Raw genomic sequence first — 12,546 nt, 5'->3', positions numbered from 1 at the left:
ACAACCATCTAAATCTAAGTTGAAAAAAACTTTACCTTCCTTTTTCCTTCATTGGAGCATACAATTTTTGCTACGCAGCCCTCGCTGTCAAAAATAAAGAAGTGGAAGTCAAATAGAAGACGATTCATTTTTATTTGTTGTGATATCGACTCCTCAATTTGAAAACAAACCGTTGCAACAAAGTTAAACTAGTGACGTAGAATTTAGTATGACACAACGCCTCAGGGACGACACTTGATACCATAAATTGTACTATTTGTGTATACTACTTACCTTTCTTTTTCTGGGCAGCAAAAGCATACTTCTGGATGGTTGCTTCTCCTACACTTTTCGTACTACATCGGCTGCCAACCTTAGGATTCAAACACACGATCTCCGACCATTTAAGGACTTCGTTGTTTTTGTCAATATTGATCTGATTAATATTTCTTTCATTAATATTTTCATCATATATGGTCCACAGCTCCAAGAATTTTGTGAATGATAACATTGTACGTTGTAGGCTGTCCAGTAATCCTTAATTCGTTGTGTGATTGGCCAGTTTCGATCCTGAGTCATTTACAGGTACCTACAAAACAATACATCAACTTTACGGCTTATCCTATTTCACATACAAACGTATATAAGCGACTATTTACATATATACAAATACGTTATGGATTTGCCTTCATTACTTGCCAAACATATACATAATTTTGTAGGATGAAACGTAGTTGTGGTTTCTGGCATGAGGTCTATACACTGGACCATAACTTTGTTTTACATTTAGTTGTTAAGTCCATAACAGTAACTCTTCATAAATAATGAGATGTGCATTACTTTAATTTCAATTACAGGCTCCTATTACATTTACGCTGCACTGAGAAGAAACAGAAATATGTGTAAGTGGAAAATAGGCATTATATAGCTTTATTATATTTCATTGTGCTGATTCGTTTTTATACCAAGGTATGCGTATTGCGTTTTAGAGTCGGCCTGAGTGGCCGAGCGGTTCTAGGCGCTACAGTCTGGAACCGCGCGACCGCTGCGGTCGCAGGTTCGAATCCTGCCTCGGGCATGGATGTGTCTGACGTCCTTAGGTTAGTTGGGTTTAAGTAGTTCTAAATTCTAGGGGACTGGTGACCTCAGAAGTTAAGTCCCATAGTGCTCAGAGCCATTTTTTGCGTTTTAGACAAATAATATGACTGTGTATGCCCCTCTGATCCCTATCTTATCCTTGAAAAAACTAACACTTAGCCATTAGTTTTTCACCATGTTTTTTTCGTTCTTATAACCGATGTGTAGTGACTGTCACTTAAAATACACACTTGGATTTCTAACTTCAATATTGTTTTATACTATGTATTTTCATGTACAACACTTTGACTTTACAACACTTTTTATTGATATATTTTGACGTTGTAACATGTGTTTCATAAAATCTACTTCGGTACACACGTCTAAGATCAACTTACACATATTGGAATACCAGCAGAGCATACAATATACAAAGGCATGCATTATCGGTAGTCGTCCATGTTATCTTTGAATGTATCTTTGCAAGAAATTAGAATAGCTGAATTCAGCGTCAGCCTTTACGTGGATGTCTTGTGTTCCACACATGAGATGACGTGGTAATATGCTCCTAGGACGATGTTTTCGTTCTTAAATTTTAATGTAGATAAAGTATTTCACTTCTGGCTTCACACATGGAATGTATTTTCGATAGTATGCCACAACACGTGCAACATACAGCGTAATTTTTTTAGTTTATTTTATTTATTTGTCGAAATTAATATTTTTCACTACATATAACGTACACAGGATATTGGAGATCAAATCTTGTTATCTATTCGTTTTTCAAACATCAAACACATATAATTTGAATAACAAATTGGATTAAAACAGTTAATAATTACTAATTTTTTAAAAATACTGTAAACTTATTTCTACAATTAAAGGAACAAATTACATTTTTTCTTGCATAAGATACTACACACATCAAAAAAAGATTTGCATCAAGGTGGTTCCCAGAACTCCTGAAGATAGACATTGACTGTGGATATTGTATCACAGACATAGTCCCTTTGACTGTTCAGAGATGTCACTAAACCCGCTCAAAGATGTAAACAACTATGTATGAGCAGCGCCTATTAGATGGAGGGGGTCCAACAGCCGATCAGCTCCAGTCATTACACTAGGAAGGAGGTACACGCCTCGTGTTGTCTGTAGGTCAACCATGCCTAGACGCCCAATACCGCGCTTCTATCAAGTCCTCATTGTTACTTGGTGCCAGGAAGAGCTCTCAACAAGGCAAGTTTCCATGCGCCTCGGAGGAACCAAAGCAATGTTGTTCGGACATGGAGGAGATACAGAGAGAGAGAGGAACTGTTCGTTACATGCCTCGCTCAGACCGCCCAAGGGCTGCTACTGCAGTGGATGACTGCTACCTACGGACTATGGCTCGGAGGAACACTGACAGCAACGCCACCATGTTGACGCCACAGGACGTCGTGTTACGATTCAAACTGTGCGCAATAGGCTGCATGAGGCGCAACTTCACTCCAGACGTCCATGGCGAAGTCCATCTTTGCAACCACGAAGCCATGCAGCGTGGTGAAAATGGGCTCAACAGCATGCCGAATGGACCACTCAGGATTGGCGTCACGTATTCTTCACCGATGAGTTTCGCATATGCCTTCTACCAGACAATCGTCGGCGACGTGTTTGGCACAAACCCGGCCAGGCCGAACGACTTCGACACACTGTCCAGTGAGTACAGAAAGGTGGAGATTCCCTGATGTTTTGGGGTGGCATTATGTGGGGCCGACGTACGCCGCTAGTGGTCATGGAAGGGGCCGTAACAGCTGTACGATACGTGAATGGCATCCTCCGACCGATAATGCAACCATATTGGTAGCCTATTGGTGAGGCATTCGTCTTCATGGACGACAATTCGCACCCACATCTTGTAAATGACTTCCTTCAGAATAACGACATCGCTCGACTAGTGTGGCCAGCATGTTCTCAAGACCTGAACGCTATCGAACATGCCTGGGATGGATAGAAAAGGGCTATTTATGGACGAATTGACCCACCAAGCACCCTGAGGGATCTACACCGAATCGCCTTTGAGGAGTGGGACAATCTGGATCAACAGTGCCTTGATGAACTTGTGGATAGTATGCCATGACGAATACACGCATCCATAAATGCAAGGGGACGTGCTACTGGGTGTTTGAGGCACTGGTGTGAACAGCGATCGGTTCCACGACCCCTGAAGGTCTCGCTGTTTGGTGGTAGAACATGCAATGTGTGGTTTTCATGAGCAATAAAAAGGACGGAAATGATGTTTATGTTGATCTTTATTCCAATTTTCTGTAGAGGTTCCGAAACTCTTGTAACCGAGGTGATGCAAAACTTTTTTTGACGTGTGTATGAGACTGAATATTAGCAGACGTTTTAAAGCTCTGTAATTCAGGAAGAGATTTTATATGTCTTGGTAATCTGCTGTATAGCTTTGTTCCTGCGTGATATACACCTTTTTGCCGTAATGTGGTGTTACAGTGACTAAGACGTATGTCGCTGCCTGACTCAGTACTGTAACCATGGACACTTTTGTTTTGAGGAAAAAGGTTTTCTTTTCTCAGTATAATTTTTTTTACCTGCATGACTACTTCCAGTAAATAAATCAGGGAAGTGGTAAGATATTTAGATATTTATAAAAAGGTTTACATGGTTTTCTGCTGCTCGCTTGTTTCATTAGTCTTATAATTGCCTTTTGTTTCCTGAAAACTGTTATGGCCTGGTGTACATTTACCTAGAAAATGATATTGTACTTCAGTATTGAATGTCCACGAGCAAAGTATACAGCACTTGTAGTGAAGAATTCTTACTATAGCTCATTTTTGCTAGTTCTGAATTTAGGGATGTGATATGAGTGCTCCATTCAATATTTTCCTGGATATGAATTCCAAGAAATTTAGTTTCAGTGATAGCACTAATGTTTTGGTTATCTTTACACATTACAAGTTGTGCTGCATTTTTGTTTTGATCTGTGTGGAAAATCATGAGTACTGGATTTTGGGGATTAACTATTAGCCTGTTTCTGGTAAACTGTTCAGACATTTCTTTTGTGATATCTTTTGCAGATGCAGTAAGATTTCCTTATTTATTTCCTTCAAGCAATAGGCCGGTGTCATCTGCAAACAATACTGGTTCAGAATCCCTAACTTGTGATGGGAAATCATTAATCTATAGCAGAAAAAGAAAGGAACCTAAAACAGAGCCGTTTGTAACACCATAACTTAGTCCACATGGCTCTGAAAAGTGTACCTGGAATTCATTTCTTTCCATTGTAACATCCCCCCCCCCCCCTCAGCACTACTATAATATTCGATTCGATACCCGGAATTTGGGAATTTGTAGCCGGGTATCGAAACTTTCTGTTACACAAAGAATAAAAGTCATGCCACTATGGCACCTTTTGCTGTAATGTAATTGTACTATATAACACTATGAATGATACTTCAACAAAATTTACGAATAATTAAATAATATGTAAATATGTAACATAATAATCACTATGAACCACCAACATTTACTCAGAACTATAATAATCAGTATGTAATTAATTTGATTAGAAGTAGTTATAAATGTTAGCATCGTTATCACTTTCTTTAATTAACTGCAATTAGATCTCGAAAGTTCAGTTTGGAAAATGTTATGGTAAATCGATCAAAAATCAAGAACAAAATTTAAATTCACGTAATTTCAAGTGATATGTAATTTCAAACCCAAATTTGTAAACCAGAATTAATACCATTACTAAAATAATTAACTGATCATTGTTAGCACATGTAATTAACTCCATTACTTACGTTTGGATACATATTTCAAAGTTATGAGCCATTAAACAGGTTAAACAACTTGTGTACATATTATGTAAATGTTAGCAATATTTTCCTATCGATAATTGATTTGTATTTACTAATTTCATGAAATGCATTATTGTAAAAAAGCCATATTTAATTTTCAATCTTAAATCGTACAGTATCTAACCTAAAACTCATCTGTAATTAACTGATATTTAATGCTGTAATTAATCAGATTGTCAACCTTTTGTATTTTTGTAACTTTTAATTGTAACTATTAATTTCACGATTGTGTAATAATTGAACTAATGAACACTCATTGTTTGGAATATATATATAAACAAATGTGGCAATGCAGCATCAGTTCCCATAAGGATTCACTTTGTAGTCATGTCTTTTTGGTCAGTAAGTCAGCCTGTCAGGTGTTGGATTGTCAAAGACTATATGTGAAGTTTGATGTATTCTGCAATGACTTTGGAAAAATGTTATCATCAACAAATAAACCTCCGCAAATTGTATGACCTGGAGTTTTAATTAGAAGGAAACACCAGCTACACGACTCAGGCAAATTACAAGATAAATACAAGAAAAATACTTTCTTATAATCGCCCTTACTTACATCCACTCCAGATGCAAATATATAAGCAATTATATTAATGCACTGGTAAATAAATCATATGTATTCATAAAGTAAGGGAGATGTCATACCATGTACTTAAGTTTAGTTACCTGAGAGCGACATTCCAAATATGATTCAATTCACTGGTTTGACACACCTCTTACACCATATCATTCAAGCTTTCTCTTTAGCACAGATTGATCAATTACATCAAATAATTTTGTTATGTCCAGGAATACACGTGAAATGTTTCTGTGTTTGTCCACTGCAGTTAAGACATTGTTTATCAGGTTGAAAGTGACTGTTTCAGTTAATTTCTGTGGTCTGAAAGCCATGCTGACATCCAGAAGTAATATTATTCTTGTCAACGAATGTACATAGTTAGTTGTGAAAGGATCAATTTTCAATAATTTTCGAAAACCCTGACGGTAGTGCCATGGGGCTGTAGTTACCCATACATTGCAGATCGTCTTTTTTATGTACACGTATTACTTTTGCCATTTTCAGTTGCTGTTGGAAGACACCACATGATGAGGATGAATTGAATATGTCAAATAAGGGAGAGAGTATGTGTCTTGCTGTTGTTTTTATAATAGAATCTGGAATTTCATCAATACTAGTTGAGTAATTACTCTTCGTGAATTAATGATATATAAGAGCTCTGTTGGGCCTATTGGACTGAGAAATATGGATATATTACTTATTTCAACAAATGAAAGTTCTTTCAATGTTGTATTAGGTGGATTACCAAATTTTTTCTTCACTTATTTTCCAGCAACAGTTGCATAATAAGAATTGAAGCTGTTTGAAACTGCTGTAGGGCCAGTGATATTTTGCCATCATGCAATATGACAATATTTCTGTGAGTTGTCTTCTTCCCCTTAAATTCCTGCACAGTTTTCCACGTGGACTTAGTTTTATTGGATGACTTCGTAATATATTTGTCGTATTCCTTCATTTTTGCCTCTTTGAATGACAGATTTCAAAACTACACTCCTGGAAATTGAAATAAGAACACCGTGAATTCATTGTCCCAGGAAGGGGAAACTTTATTGACACATGCCTGGGGTCAGATACATCACATGATCACACTGACAGAACCATAGGCACATAGACACAGGCAACAGAGCATGAACAATGTCGGCACTAGTACAGTGTATATCCACCTTTCGCAGAAATGCAGGCTGCTATTCTCCCATGGAGACGATCGTAGAGATGCTGGATGTAGTCCTGTGGAACGGCTTGCCATGCCATTTCCACCTGGCGCCTCAGTTGGACCAGCGTTCGTGCTGGACGTGCAGACCGCGTCAGACGACGCTTCATCCAGTCCCAAACATGCTCAATGGGGGACAGATCCGGAGATCTAGCTGGCCAGGGTAGTTGACTTACACCTTCTAGAGCACGTTGGGTGGCACGGGATACATGCGGACGTGCATTGTCCTGTTGGAACAGCAAGTTCCCTTGCCGGTCTAGGAATGGTAGAACGATGGGTTCGATGACGGTTTGGATGTACCGTGCACTATTCAGTGTCCCCTCGACGATCACCAGTGGTGTACGGCCAGTGTAGGAGATCGCTCCCCACACCAAGATGCCGGGTGTTGGCCCTGTGTGCCTAGGTCGTATGCAGTCCTGATTGTGGCGCTCACCTGCTCGGCGCCAAACACGGATACGACCATCATTGGCACCAAGGCAGAAGCGACTCTCATCGCTGAAGACGACACGTCTCCATTCGTCCCTCCATTCACGCCTGTCGCGACACCACTGGAGGCGGGCTGCACGATGTTGGGGCGTGAGCGGAAGACGGCCTAACGGTGTGCGGGACCGTAGCCCAGCTTCATGGAGACGGTTGCGAATGGTCCTCGCCGATACCCCAGGAGCAACAGTGTCCCTAATTTGCTGGGAAGTGGCGGTGCGGTCACCTACGGCACTGCGTAGGATCCTACGGTCTTGGCGTGCATCCGTGCGTCGCTGCGGTCCGGTCCCAGGTCGACGGGCACGTGCACCTTCCGCCGACCACTGGCGACAACATCGATGTACTGTGGAGACCTCACGCCCCACGTGTTGAGCAATTCGGCGGTACGTCCACCCGGCCTCCTGCATGCCCACTATACGCCCTCGCTCAAAGTTCGTCAACTGCACATACGGTTCACGTCCACGCTGTCGCGGCATGCTACCAGTGTTAAAGACTGCGATGGAGCTCCGTATGCCACGGCAAAATGGCTGACACTGACGGCGGCGGTGCACAAATGCTGCGCAGCTAGCGCCATTCGACGGCCAACACCGCAGTTCCTGGTGTGTCCGCTGTGCCGTGAGTGTGATCATTGCTTGTACAGCCCTCTCGCAGTGTCGGAGCCAGTATGGTGGGTCTGACACACCGGTGTCAATGTGTTCTTTTTTCCATTTCCAGGAGTGTAACTTGTATTTTTTTGAAATAGCTAAGAAATTATTGACTGCTGTCAGTTTTTGAGTGCAGAAAAAGTTCCCACTTCCTTTTACAAGATACTCTAATGCCTGATGTAATGCAGTTTTTGAATCTGTCTGTGCTTCTGGAAATCACTCCTCTTTGTGGAAAAGACATGTGAAAGCTATGCTTGAAAATGTTCAAAAAATGTTGTCTTTTTTTTTGGTAATAGAGGTATTATATACGTCTCACCATGACTGTTTGCTGATTAGGTACTCGAAGTATTCTGTATTTTTCTGACTATAACTCCTTATATGGATAACATTTTGTACACTGTCCATTATAATTATCCGGGCTGTTATGCCGTGGTCGGTTGATGAATTCTGTGGTGATTCACATACTTCAAGTGGAATGAACAGTTTTATGAGCAAACGGATGGCGTGGCTATGGGAAGCCCCCTAAGTCCCGTAATTGCAAACCTCTTTATGGAGAAATTCGAAGAACAGGCCTTAGGTACTGCCAGCAAGAAACCAAATGTATGGTTCCGATACGTGGATGACACGTTTGTGTTGTGGAGACATGGTAGGGAGGAACTAAGCCGGTTCCACGAACATCTGAACAGTATAAACTCAAGAATTCAGTTTACAATGGAGGAGGAGGTAGACGGCAAACTACATTTCCTCGATGTGCTTGTGTTTAGAAACGAAAATGGTAGTTTGGGCCACTCAGTGTACCGCAAACCCACGCACACGGACCGTTATTTGCACCGGGATTCGAACCACCACCCACAACAGAAGCGGGGTGTTATCAAGACGTTAGCGGACAGAGCTAGAAATATTTGTGAACCTGACTTGCTCGACGCTGAGATGGAACATCTCCACAATGCACTAACGAAGAACGGATATTCGTCCGCCGAAATAAAACGTGCGTTGAGGCGGCCACGCAGAAATCATACTGACGTACAGGCTACTGCAAAATCTAAGGTTTTCCTGCCGTTTGTTAAAAATATAACGGAAAGAATAGGGAGGATCTTGACGAAGCGGAATATTACCGTAATTTACAAGCCCACCAGGAAGATACAGGAATACCTTAGGCCTGCTAAGGACGCTCGCAAACCATTGGAAAAATCTGGAGTGTATAGGATCCCATGCAGCTGTGGTGATGTTTATGTCGGTACCACCAAAAGAACTGTTTCCACACGATTGGAAGAGCACAAGGGAAATTGTAGAAGAGGAGAAACGGAACGATCAGCTGTTGCGGAGCATGCTTTCCAGCCAGGGAACCACAATATTCGTTTCGAGGAGACGCAAGTACTCGCGGCCACGAGCGGATACTACGAAAGGCTCTACAGGGAGGCAATCGAAATCGCTAAACACCCAAATAATTTCAACCGAAAGGAGGAGGGCGTCAAATTAAATGGTATATGGATGCCGGTGTTAAAGAAGATGTGTACCACTCGTCCACTACTGGGTGATGGCAACGGCGATCGACGGCGACGGACAGCGGCCAATTGCACTGACGTTTTCAAAACACGTGACGTCACGCCGCGGCGCGGGGGCGCGCGGACACGGAATTTAGCGGCAGTCAGTAGCGAGCCAGTGTGTGTGTTGGACCTTCCATCAAGCTACGGACCCCCTTGAAGATGTCTCCCGCAGTCGGAGACGAAACGTTGGGAATCACCACAGAATTCATCAACCGACCACGGCATAACAGCCCGGATAATTATAATGGACATGATATTTCCGGCCGTGAAAGTTTACATTTTAGTATCAGACGCCTCTACGGGGAGGATATGTCAAGAGAAGTGCGACGCCTGGAAGGACTCCAGAAGAAGAGAGTGCAGCTTTTGTGTTCCCTCACATTCCTGTCTCGTTGCAGAGCCGTCGGCGTTATACCGAAGTTTCTGAAGTTAAAGCGACTGTTCTATTCGGGAAAGGCACAACGCATTTTCAAACGGACTGAGGAGGCCTTACTACGAGAGCGCATTCAGCAGACCCGACGGGACTTGGCAAGCACAAACTGTAAGTTAATGTCTCTCCATATTACGATCAGTAATAAACTGTGCAGCGGTGACTGGGATAAAATTGATAGACTACTGCATGATACCATGGGGAAGCGTATGTTGACGACGTCTAGTAGACAGAAGAAGAAGTTTGATAATTTGCTACCTAATCAGACTGTTCGGCATTTAGACGTTTCCCGGACCGTTATCAATTTGTCCAAACGCTCGTTATCTGACGATGAGACATCTGTGCTTGCCAAGGGAGGAAATTTTGCTGTTAGTCCGCGTTTTGTGCCCACGGAAGAAATTATAGCCAATGTGGAAGCAGGAATTCGCAGTGTAGATTCTGTAACAGCTGAAGAAATCCGTATAGAAACAGTTAGAATATTAGCCAATGCAAAACCGCCGAAAAGTAATATAACTGTGGGTGGGAGAAGAGCTTTAAAACTCCTGAATGACGACGATAGTATTTTGGTTCTCCCAGCTGACAAAGGAAGCGCAACGGTGGTTATGGATGTGGCCGACTATCAGGGAAAAATTACGGATCTACTGGATCCGCAAGCATATAGGAAGCTGAATAAGGACCCCACTAACAACGTTCTCAGAACTGTGTCGCGGTTAATAAAAAAGTCCTCCATTGAAGAGAGTGTACGGAAAGGTCTCTGCAGTTCGGTTGCGCTACCACCGAGGCTTTATGGATTGCCCAAAATTCATAAAGAAAATGTTCCGTTAAGACCGATACTAAGTGCCATTGGTTCGCCCACCTACTCGTTAGCCAAGTTTTTGACTACGCTGTTAAAACCACATGTGGGCCGTTCGGACTCTTATATAAAGAATTCGACACATTTCATCAGCAGATTGAATGGCATAGTGGTCCAGCCGGAGGACATATTGGTCAGCTTCGATGTGGTATCGCTGTTTACCATGGTTCCACTTAATGATGTATTGGAACAGCTGGATCGAATTTTTCCTGCCGATATTTTAGAGCTGTTTAAGTGTTGTTTGACGACCACATACTTCAAGTGGAATGAACAGTTTTATGAGCAAACGGATGGCGTGGCTATGGGAAGCCCCCTAAGTCCCGTAATTGCAAACCTCTTTATGGAGAAATTCGAAGAACAGGCCTTAGGTACTGCCAGCAAGAAACCAAATGTATGGTTCCGATACGTGGATGACACGTTTGTGTTGTGGAGACATGGTAGGGAGGAACTAAGCCGGTTCCACGAACATCTGAACAGTATAAACTCAAGAATTCAGTTTACAATGGAGGAGGAGGTAGACGGCAAACTACATTTCCTCGATGTGCTTGTGTTTAGAAACGAAAATGGTAGTTTGGGCCACTCAGTGTACCGCAAACCCACGCACACGGACCGTTATTTGCACCGGGATTCGAACCACCACCCACAACAGAAGCGGGGTGTTATCAAGACGTTAGCGGACAGAGCTAGAAATATTTGTGAACCTGACTTGCTCGACGCTGAGATGGAACATCTCCACAATGCACTAACGAAGAACGGATATTCGTCCGCCGAAATAAAACGTGCGTTGAGGCGGCCACGCAGAAATCATACTGACGTACAGGCTACTGCAAAATCTAAGGTTTTCCTGCCGTTTGTTAAAAATATAACGGAAAGAATAGGGAGGATCTTGACGAAGCGGAATATTACCGTAATTTACAAGCCCACCAGGAAGATACAGGAATACCTTAGGCCTGCTAAGGACGCTCGCAAACCATTGGAAAAATCTGGAGTGTATAGGATCCCATGCAGCTGTGGTGATGTTTATGTCGGTACCACCAAAAGAACTGTTTCCACACGATTGGAAGAGCACAAGGGAAATTGTAGAAGAGGAGAAACGGAACGATCAGCTGTTGCGGAGCATGCTTTCCAGCCAGGGAACCACAATATTCGTTTCGAGGAGACGCAAGTACTCGCGGCCACGAGCGGATACTACGAAAGGCTCTACAGGGAGGCAATCGAAATCGCTAAACACCCAAATAATTTCAACCGAAAGGAGGAGGGCGTCAAATTAAATGGTATATGGATGCCGGTGTTAAAGAAGATGTGTACCACTCGTCCACTACTGGGTGATGGCAACGGCGATCGACGGCGACGGACAGCGGCCAATTGCACTGACGTTTTCAAAACACGTGACGTCACGCCGCGGCGCGGGGGCGCGCGGACACGGAATTTAGCGGCAGTCAGTAGCGAGCCAGTGTGTGTGTTGGACCTTCCATCAAGCTACGGACCCCCTTGAAGATGTCTCCCGCAGTCGGAGACGAAACGTTGGGAATCACCACAGAATTCATCAACCGACCACGGCATAACAGCCCGGATAATTATAATGGACATGATATTTCCGGCCGTGAAAGTTTACATTTTAGTATTTTTTACACTGGTCGAAATGTGATTTACAGGTATAGTTCGTAATTGCAAAAGGTTGTCACATAGCCAGTATGTGTTTTCTGATGTACACTTGTCCATGTTTACACATACCTGATCAAGGAGAGTGACACTAGTTTTTGTTATATGTGTTGTAGAGCTAACAGTCAGGGGTAGATTGTAGGCTTTTATAAAATCTAAGATCTTTCCCCTGTGAGGGCTATGGCTCAGAAAGTCAATATTAACACCTACTCACAGTACCACTGTCTCCCAGTTGTCTTCAGTTTGCC

General features: G+C 42.6%; 1 non-coding gene across 1 annotated transcript; it reads left to right on the top strand.

Moving 5' to 3' along the window:
• The first annotated feature begins 973 nt into the window (after positions 1–973).
• On the top strand, positions 974–1,057 carry Trnas-gga (transfer RNA serine (anticodon GGA)). Its single transcript is given in 2 exon segments — positions 974–1,013; positions 1,023–1,057. It is a non-coding gene; the product is annotated as a tRNA-Ser (tRNA).
• Positions 1,058–12,546: the final 11,489 nt, after the last annotated feature.

The sequence above is a fragment of the Schistocerca cancellata genome, chromosome 3 (assembly GCF_023864275.1).
Source record: "Schistocerca cancellata isolate TAMUIC-IGC-003103 chromosome 3, iqSchCanc2.1, whole genome shotgun sequence".
NCBI lineage: Eukaryota > Metazoa > Arthropoda > Insecta > Orthoptera > Acrididae > Schistocerca > Schistocerca cancellata.
The sequence above is the reverse complement of the archived record's forward strand: the minus strand, read 5'-3'. Positions and strand labels throughout refer to the sequence as shown.